The sequence below is a fragment of the Fukomys damarensis genome, unplaced genomic scaffold (genome assembly GCF_012274545.1).
Source record: "Fukomys damarensis isolate Sample0158 unplaced genomic scaffold, DMR_v1.0_HiC HiC_scaffold_5, whole genome shotgun sequence".
NCBI classification, from domain to species: Eukaryota; Metazoa; Chordata; class Mammalia; order Rodentia; family Bathyergidae; genus Fukomys; species Fukomys damarensis.
In genome coordinates this window covers 24,304,647-24,314,927 of record NW_022900917.1, presented here as the reverse complement: position 1 = coordinate 24,314,927, position 10,281 = coordinate 24,304,647, and positions in this window count along the sequence as shown.

Genomic DNA, 10,281 nt, shown 5'->3' with positions numbered 1-10,281 from the left:
TTTTTTTTTTTTTTTTTTTTTGGTACTGGGGATTGAAATTGAGTCCTTGCGCTTGCGAGGCAGGCCACCAAACCGCTGAGCTAAATCCCTGGCAACCATCAATGTTAATGTCCTCAATTCACCAATCAAAGAAATAGACTGGCAGAATGGATAAAAAAGCAAAATTCAACAATATGCTGTATACAAGAAAGGCACCTAAGTCATAGACTGAAAGTAAAAGGATAGAAATCAGTTCTTCATGTCAAAGAAGCCCAGAAAAAAGTGGGGGTAGCTATCTTATTTACAGACAAAGTAGATTTCAAATCAAAACTAATTAACAGAGACAAAGAAGGCCAGTACATTCTTGTAACAGTCAAGAGGAAGAGATGACAATCGTAAATATATATGCACCAAATACTGATGCCCCCACTATACAAAATAAATATTAATGGACATGAAAAACCAAATAAGCACTAATACAATTGCAGTGGGGGACCTCAATATTCCACTGTCACAAATAGATCATCTAGACAAAAAAATCAACAATGAAATAATAGAACTGAACCAGTCCTTTGAACAAATGGACTTAATAGATGTCTATAGAGTGTTCCACCCCACCAAATCTTCTCGGCTGCACACAGGTTATTTTCCAAAATAGACCACATGCTAGATCATAGAACATGTTTAAGTAAATGAAAAGGAATTGAAGTTATCCCCTGTATATTATCAGACCATAGTGCAATAAAACTGGACATTAATAGCATAAGAAACCACAAGAACATCATAAATACTGGAAATTGAATAACACCCTCCTGAACAACCAATGGGTCACAGCGGAAATTAAAGAAATTAGACAGTTTCTACAATTAAATGATAATGACAATACAACATACAAGAATCTATGTGACACAATGAAAGCAGTTCTACGAGGCAAATTCATAACAGTAAATGCCCGTACTAGGAAAATAGAGCAAGCTCAAATAAACAACCTAAGGCTGAAACTTAAACTCCTAGAAAAAGAAGAGAAACACAAACCCAAAGCTCATACAAGGGAGGAAACTACAAAGATCAGAGGAGAAATTAATGCAAAGGAGACTGGTAAGAGAATGATACAAAAGACAAATCAATGAATCAAAGAGTTGGTTTTTTTGAAAGAATAAATAAAATCAATAAACCCTTAGCCAAACTTATCAACAAAAGGAAAGAAAACACTCAAATTCGTGCAATTAGGAACAAAAAAAAGGTGAAGTCACTATAGATCAAGCAGAAATCCACAGGGTCATCAAATGCTTACTTTGAAAACCTGTACTCTAATAAGATGGAAAACACAGAAAGAAATGGACAGATTACTGGATACATATGAAATATTAAAGGTGAATGAAGAAGGTATTAAAAATCTAAACACCCCAATTACATTCAGTGAAATTGAAATGTAATTAAAACATTACCAACAAAGAAAAGCCCAGGTCCTGATGGCTTCACTGCTGAATTCTACAAAACATTTAGAAAATTATTGCCACTACTCTTTGAACTCTTCAATGAAATTGAAAAGGAAGCAATACTTCCAAATTCTTTCCTAGAAGCAAGTGTACTTTGATTCCAAAACCAGGGAAAGACACAACCAAAAAAGAGAACTACAGGCCAATCTTCCTAATAAACATAGAATACAGGGGATCATCAAAAAGATCATACACACCAACCAAGCCAGATTTATCCTGCGGATGCAAGGATGATACAATATGCATAAATCAATAAATATAACACACTATATTAAGAGAGTCAAGGGCAAAACCCTAACCCAATAATGAATGTAACTGTACTGTATGCCTAAAATAAACTCAATACAAATAAAAATAAATAAAAATTTAAAACAAGATAGTTTTAGGAGTAATCTGATCCCAAATTGTGTGTCTTCCAGTTTCTCAAGCTGGAGTCCTTTCCCTCTTTTCTCTTACTTGCCCTCTTTAACAAGCACTTTGATTTTAGCTCCGTAAGCCACAGTCCCTTATCTTTTTTTCTAACTTTCCAATTAAAATCTTCTCCTGAAAATTAATGAGTTAGTTTTAATTTCCATTATCACTGAATTAAGGACTCATACTGGCCAGTGAGAGTAACCACTAGAGAAAATTGTAATTCAAAAAAATCAATTAACTAGATATTATATTTGCCAAGAGACATTATTGCATTTAACAATTAAATTTTTCTTTGAATTTCATTATATTTACTATTGATGTTGGAGAGATGTAATTAAAAACAAAATCTACCAACCCAGAAGAGATAAGTGAAGAAAAACAAAGAAATAATCAAAAAAGCAGTTTATTGAATGAGCATTAAATTAAAATGTGATGTTCATAACAGCAAACTGCTAAAATACACAAAATTTTCCTTTTTATAACTACCACATAGATTCAACTCATTACATTACATGCATGTTTTAAGTATAAACTAAAACTAGTCCTTTAGTAAAAGGCCTTGAGACTAAGCCATTTTGTCACACATAGTTCATCATAACTTTACAGCAATTGAGGTGATCATCTCTGATTGCTAATTGTCTTTATCCAAGGAAATTAGTGTTTTTATCACAGAAATTAGGACTATAATTGGAAGCCATTAGCCTGCTAAATTTAGACTCCTACCCTCAAATAGAAACTGAGAAATAGAGGCTCTTATCTTTGTTTATGAGGCATTTTTAGAAATCTGGAAATTAGCTGCTTACTCTTCTTTATTCCTTTTTTTTTTTTTTTTTGAGTAATGTCATCTTAAAAAGAACTTATCTTTCTGGAATCATCTTTTTATGGCTAAGTGAGATAATGATTTAGAAAATAACTACCAATTATGGGGGAGCTAGAAATTAAACAAAGATGAGTGACATAACTTGTATGAGAGGTGAAAAGAATTAAATTGAAAGGAATGGTAGGGAGCTCCTCTCTTGGACAGTGATGCTTATAATATACTACTACAGAGGAGATTGAACATCCCTGCTGAGGGGTGGGGAGAGAACTTTCCAGGGTGAAGAAGAGAATAGGCCAATGAGGCTGGAAGGCAGTGGAAGAGACATAGCAGGGGTAAATACAGCCCAGAAGCAGAAATGCATTTAAGCTCTGGTGAGGTAAGTTTAGCTTTATTCTAAACGAGATAGAAAACACAGAAAGATTCATGAAAAGAGGATTTTGGGGAGAGACTCTATTTAGAAGGCTTAAAGTGGCCCCATTTAAATATAAAAATGCAATGTGTAGTGTTATAATTCAGGGTTAGAACCAATAAAATTTGATAATGGATTATAAATGAAAGAGGGAATGGGGCTGGGGAGTGATTCCTAGGTTTGGGACCTGAGTAACTTTGAAAACAGGAAAAAGAGTAGGAAGTTTTGTTTTTATTTTATTGAAATAGTTTTGGGAAATGAAATGGAAAAAGTTGTCAGGATATTACATATTTGAGAAGCTTTGGTAGACCCCCAATCAAATATATTAAAGAGGGAGTTGTTTGGAACTTTTGGAGGCCACCAGATCAGAGATTTGAATTTAAGAGACCTTAGCAAAATAAATGTTTTAAAATTAGAGTTGCTTAATAACACAGAAGGTAATAGTTTTTGGATACTTACTCTGTATAAGACTTATGCAATTGAGTGTTTGCAAATGTTATCTAATACAATTCTGGAAACAACACTATAAGGGTAGTGCTATTATCCTTGCCCTACAGCCTACGGAGGTTTTAGTAATTTGTCCAACATGAACCAGCTAGTAACTTGCAAAGTCTAGGAAGAATATTGCTGACCCCCACAGTGATTCCCCTATAATCTTTTTTTTTTCAAGGAAAAGATTTATTTGACTTACAGTTCATAGAGGTTTCAGTCCCTAATCAACCAACTCCAAGGCAGGCATGACAAACAGGCCTCAAAAAGAAGAAACAACATGGAATGTACAAGGTAGCAAAGGCAACAAGAGAGAGTTTAACAGCATCTTTCTTACCCTTTTATCTTATTCAGACTACCCGGATTAGGGTGATCTCAAATCTATCCCTCAGGCCCTTAACCCTAGCATCACACATTCCAATTTTAAATATGTCTGCAAAAGAAAGTCTCACCTCATCAGCATGAGGCTTTGGGGGAACATCTAAACATAAACTATAACATTCCACCCCTGGACCCCAAAGACTATATCTCTTTATGCAAAAAAGCATTTAGTACATCTCTAAGAGTTATCAAAGTCCTAATAGTTTCAGCATTGCTGAGAAGTCCAAGCCCCACATCCTCTGAGATTTAAGGCAAACTATTACCTGTGAGCCCCTGTACAAACAAAAAGAAAGTTAAACACTTCCAACATTCAATGGCACAAGATAGACATTTCCATTCCAAAAGGTACAAACAGGAGAATACAAAGGAATGAACCAAAGTAAGTTCAAAATTCAGCAGGGCAAACATTACATTCCACAGTTCCACATCCATCATCTGAGGCAATCTGTGGTAAATCACGAGCTTCAAAGGGCTTGGGTGGCTCTGCCCCTTCCACTATAATCTTCTTTACCTGTGCACCCTTTCTATTACTAAAGAGATTCTTCTTCTTCTTTCCTTTGCTGCATACCTTTAATGAAACCCAACACTAAAGGGGTTGGGTTTTTTTGTTTTATTTTGTTTTTTTACACTAAAAGAAGCATTGTCATCCCAGTCAAAAGGGTGAGAAAGCACCTGACTGAGCAAGACAGATAAATCAGTCAGGGGTAGAATTAATTTGTCTTTAGTAGGCTCCTTGAGTAGAATTTTCTATGATTGGCACTATGTTGCCTATAAAGAATAATGACAAGGTGGACCTCTATTCTCAAAGTACCTATATTCTAACTGTAGGGAAAAATATATACATATTGAAGATCTAAAATGATAGGCATAGCAATATATAACTACATAGAGCTATGCTTGCCAAAAACTGTTGGAGAGAAATCAATCATTTGTTAGACAATATTCACTGAATACCCTATGTACCAGGCACTGTTCATAGGCTTGGTATAAAGACGCATCAGGAAAGAAAAGAGACACATGGGCAAGTCTCTTTGGTCTCTTTTGTGATTTTTTTTTGTTTTGTCTTGCTTTTTAATCTCTGACAGCCTGCTTGTTCCTCCTAAATTTTTTACTTGCAGACTACATAGCTGTGTGATCCTAATTTCAGAATTGTTTTCACAAAAACCAAGATAGCAGAGTACAGTGAGAAAGAAGAGGCCAGATTTTATCTTCTACAACTAGAATTATCATTTCTGTGCAATGCTTCAGCTTTTGAATGGTATAGTCTTGTTTTCAGACTTATTGCTCAAAGTAGTATATTGAATGGTAGCCTCCAAAAAAGATATTTTAGAAGTCCTAACCCTTGAATGTGACCTTATTTTGAAAAAGGTCTTTGCAGATGTTATTACATTAAAAATATCAAGATAAAACTATCCTGGATTTACTGGTAAGTGTCTTTATTAAAGACAGGAGGAGGGACAACAAAGGTGAAGGTTATGAGAAGACAAAAGCAAAGACTACACAGACAGAAACACAAGAAGGGTCTGGCGCCACCAGAAGGTAGGAGGGACAAAGGTTTCCCCTTATGAGGAATTATGGCCTTGCAGTTATCTTCATTTTGGACTTCTGCCCTCCAAAACTATGACAAAACAAATTTTTCTTGCTTTAGTCCACTAAGCTTGTAATAATCTGGTAATGAAAGCCCAGAACACTAATAAATTGAAATTTAAAACTAAAATCTTCTAGTTAGAATATTTTTTAGAGAATTTAATGGTTTCCAGAAAAATTTAAAAGCTGGTATAGAGATCTTTCATATTTTGCATCTAGTCTCTCTTATTAATCACCTTACATTAGCATGAGACATTTCTTATAATAAATGAATTGATGTTAATATGCTATTATCAACTAGGTTCAAACTTGATTCAGATTTCATTCGTCTTTACCTAATGTCCTTTTTCTGCTCAAGGACCTTATCCAGGACTCTTAATTTACGTTAGGTAGTTCTATTTCCATCCTTTGCAAATTTATTAATCCATCAATTCAACATCCAAGAATTTATTCTAAGGAAGTGATAACAGGTGAATATAAACATTAAGCTATGAAGATGTTCACTGTGATATTGCTTGAAAATTACTGAGGAGACAAAAGACTTTTGTTTTTGTGTATTATATCTATCCTGATTGATTATAGTATAAATTAAAACAAAGAAATAAAAACATGTTAATTTCTCTAAAATAATAGCATATACATTACTATTCATATATATTTATAAAATAATTGTATTTTAGAAAATGAAACAAAAATTGGTGATCAGAGTACTTTTTTAATTTATCAGACCTCTTCAAATATTTCATGTGAGAGAAAGCTGTGTTCTCACATCTGTATTCAGTCTCCTGCAAGAGCAAATATTCTGTAGTCCATGGAAAATTCTATTTTTCACCTGTGAGAGAATAAGTGTGAGAAATGTAATAACATCTTAGAATTGTTAGGAAAATGTTTAAACTCATAGGCTGTTTGAAAGGTCATAGGGAGTCTTTGGGTCATACTTTAAGAAATGCTGATTTAAAACAACAGAAAGTTTGGAATGACATACAAATGTTAAATATTTAGTATTTTAAAATATCAAATGACCCTCCAGACCATTAAATAAGATCGCATACAATACTTGTTAATGGAATCAAAATGGGGGGTGGTGACTCCTTATTTTCTTGTATGTTAGCAGAAGTATTCCTCCTCCTTCTCAGTCTAATCCTTTGTTTTTGTGTGTATCTTCCTGCTAGTTAGCATGCTAATCCCCCTCACTCTCCTTAAATCACATTATATAATACAGTTACTCTTTGGTAACAGATAAACTTACTGAGGACTTTCTCACAATGAGTAAAAGAAATATTTTCCTCAACATCTCTTTCCTTACTTTCTCTGTTACAGTTAGATTTCTTGTGTTTCTTCCTTCTACTTTCTAAAGTAAAGGGCAAAAATAAAAAATTATAGTCATGTGCAATATACAATGTGAATATAACCCTCATCAAAACAGCCAAAATTCAGTATGGCGATTAGGTTTCCAGAGTTTGTTTTTTCATTAATTATACATACTGTGCTAGAACTTGCACCTTAAATTTTTATGTCAGTATCTAAAATTTGCATTGTTATTTTAAACTATTATGTTATTCCATCATATGATATACTGATATTTAATTTGTTTCCTATTGATAAATATTTTCATTTTTCCAACTTTCTGTGATTAGAAACAAATTAATAGGTATGTACAATACTTTTGCACACTTTTAAACTATTATGGCACATCTAGAAACTGAATTTCTTCAAAGATTACGAACATTTTAAATGCCAGTGAATATTGGTAAATTCCCTATTACAAGCTCACTAAAACCTAAGTGATTTACAGCCAGACCTCTTGAAACAGCTGTCTATGGCAATTCTCACTGTTGCCCCTTTCCAGTCCTTCTGTTGCTCACCCCTCAGCCACTAATCTGCCATTTGTCTGAACCACTGCCCTGAAATTGCTCTTGCCCACAAGGAAAGACATTCCTAGCTGAGGGAGCTGGGGAGCTGGGAATGCTCTCTAGTCTCACTCCTATCTGATGTGTGCTAATGGTCTCTTCCCTTTTGTGTCACCACACATCCTCGTTTTTCCTCTTACGTCTTGGTCTTCTCCTGGTTAAGTGCTTTGATATTATTCTTACTTAAGTTTTGGACCACACCATCTTGTTAATTTACCTCACAGGGCTCTGTGGTCTTGATTATCATCCAGACACCCATGGCTGCCAGTCGGCTCTTTCTCCTGAATGTCAGACTCACTTCCTACTAGACTCACCCACATGACTGTTCCACAGGAAACTCCACATTCCAATAACCTCCCCATTCCTAACTGCAGCATACCCTCAAAACTTGGTTTCCTTCTGTGTGTTTTTTTTCTCATTGAATAATATCACCATCTCTTCTGTCCTCACTTCCTCTTTCCTCTAGTATCAAGTCCCATTTGTACCCAATGAATCACAAGTCCTGTTGCTTCTCTCTTCAAAATATATCTTCAGTCTGACAACTATTTCCATCCCCATTGCAAAGCCGTATTTCCAATCAACAGCATCTCTTTGCCAGATCACTGTAGTAGCTTAAACATTTATCTGGCATTTAAAAACTGACTCCACTCAAGTCACTCTCTCGTTTAAAACATTTTAGTGACTTCTCATTATGCTTAGGGGGAAAGAGTATATAAGATCTTAGTATGCTGATTTTTTTAACTTCATTTCACACTACCTTTCTTGCTGGCTACTCTGGGACTCATTAGTATTCTTTCTCTTCTTTTGGCAAATGGAAACTTTCTTGACAGATATCCTTTAGATTCTTCTCACCTTTCAAATTCCAGAGCAAAAAATCATTTCCCTGAGCACCATATCTAAAGTAGGGTTCCCTGTCACTCTTTCATACATCACCTATGTATTATTTTGTACCATATTTCAAAGCACAAACATTTGCTGGTATTATTTATTGTCCATTGGCTTTAACCCTTCCACAAGTGTAGGTGGGAATTATGTCTGTCTTAACTCTAAGTACTTTTGGAACTTAGCATTTCCTAGTAGTTCAAAAATATTTGTTGACTTTATTACATTTCGTATGAAAAGACCTTGCTAAGTTGCTCAGGCTAGCCTCAAAATTGTGATCAACCTGACTCAGCCTCCTAAAGCTGGGATTACAGGAATGCACCTCCATGCCTGGCAATTTGTTGAATTTGAATGAATGAATACTTCCTTCCCCAATACATTTTCAGCACTGGAACTGGGGATATTTTCCACACAGGCTTTGTGGATAACAGATGCCTCTGGCTGCCCTTTTACCACCCCTTGATGATGGAACACAAAGGCCTCCATATTCTAGCTTCTGTTTTCCTTTTCCTCCTCTCCTTTCCCATAATCACTCTGTTAAAACTTGATTCACTGCAGGTGTCGGTAGTTCCCATAAACCTCAGCTCTCTTCAGAGAGTCAACCTACTCTGTTCCCATCTACTTTAATAAGACCATTATTCTCTTTCCATTTCAAGATACTCCGAACTGTTCTAAAAGGTCTCACCTTTAAAATCTGCTACCGAGCCAGGCTTGCCCAATCCTGGGTTATGGTCTCTTCCCCGAGGCACAGTTCTCCTTACCTACCACTGGTTCTCTTTACCCACTTCTAAATAAAAGCCAACAAAGATCCAAATGCTAACCTCTGCGATCTGTGAGTGTTATCTTATATGACAAAAGACATTTTTCAGAAGTGAGTGAGTAAAGGACCTCGAGACAGGGAGGTCATACAGGACCTTGAGAGTGGTTCTCAAATGTAATCACAAACATCCTGAAAGAGACTGGTTTTCTTCGAGAAGAAAGTATGTGATCAGTGATTTGAAGGTGTCGTGCTGTTGTGTTTAAGATGGAGAAAGCAGCCAAGAACCAAGGTATTTAGCCCTAGAAGCTAGAAAAGACAAAGAAACTAATTTCCTTCCCTAAACCTCCAGAAGCAACCTGCTCTCCAGATCCTTTGACTTTAGCCTTGATTTTGACTTCCAGCCTCCTGAACAGAAAGAGAATCAATCTATGTTGTTTTTAGCCACTAAGTTCATGGTAATTTGTTATAACAGCAAACCGAAAATTGATATGCCCACCTCATTACAGTTTTAATTCCCTGTCTTAAAACTGCCTGTTATTGATCTGTATCCTCAAAACCATAAACTCTAAGAGGACAAGAATGATGTGTTGGAGCAACTTTCAATAAGCCTAGCAAAGCCACTGCCAAAATGTGCTCAATTAATATTTCTTGATAATTGTTAAATTATGCAATACTTCCATAATGGAATATACATGTTATTAACATGGAATTATAGAAAAAAACACATGTCATTAAAAGTAAATGAAATATATTTAGGGAAAATTATGGGTTTTCAAGAGTATAACCTCTAATTCATAAAGTATGTGTTTTATATATAGAATACATCAAATTTTTTAATAACAATGACCTCTAAATGTTGGCTGTTACTCCTCCTTCTCCTTCTCCTTCTCCTTCTCCTTCTCCTTCTCCTTCTCCTTCTCCTTCTCCTTCTTCTCCTCCTCCTTCTTCTCCTCCTCTTCAACTTCTCCTTCTTGTCAGTACTAGGGATTGAACACAGCGCCTTTTCACTGAGTTACATCCCAGATTCTTTTTATTTTAATTTTGATATGGAGTCTCTCATTAAATTGATAAGTTTCCCAGGCTGGGCTCAAACTTGCCATCCTCCTGCCTCAGCCTCCCAAAGTGCTGAGATTATAGATGTGTGTCACTAT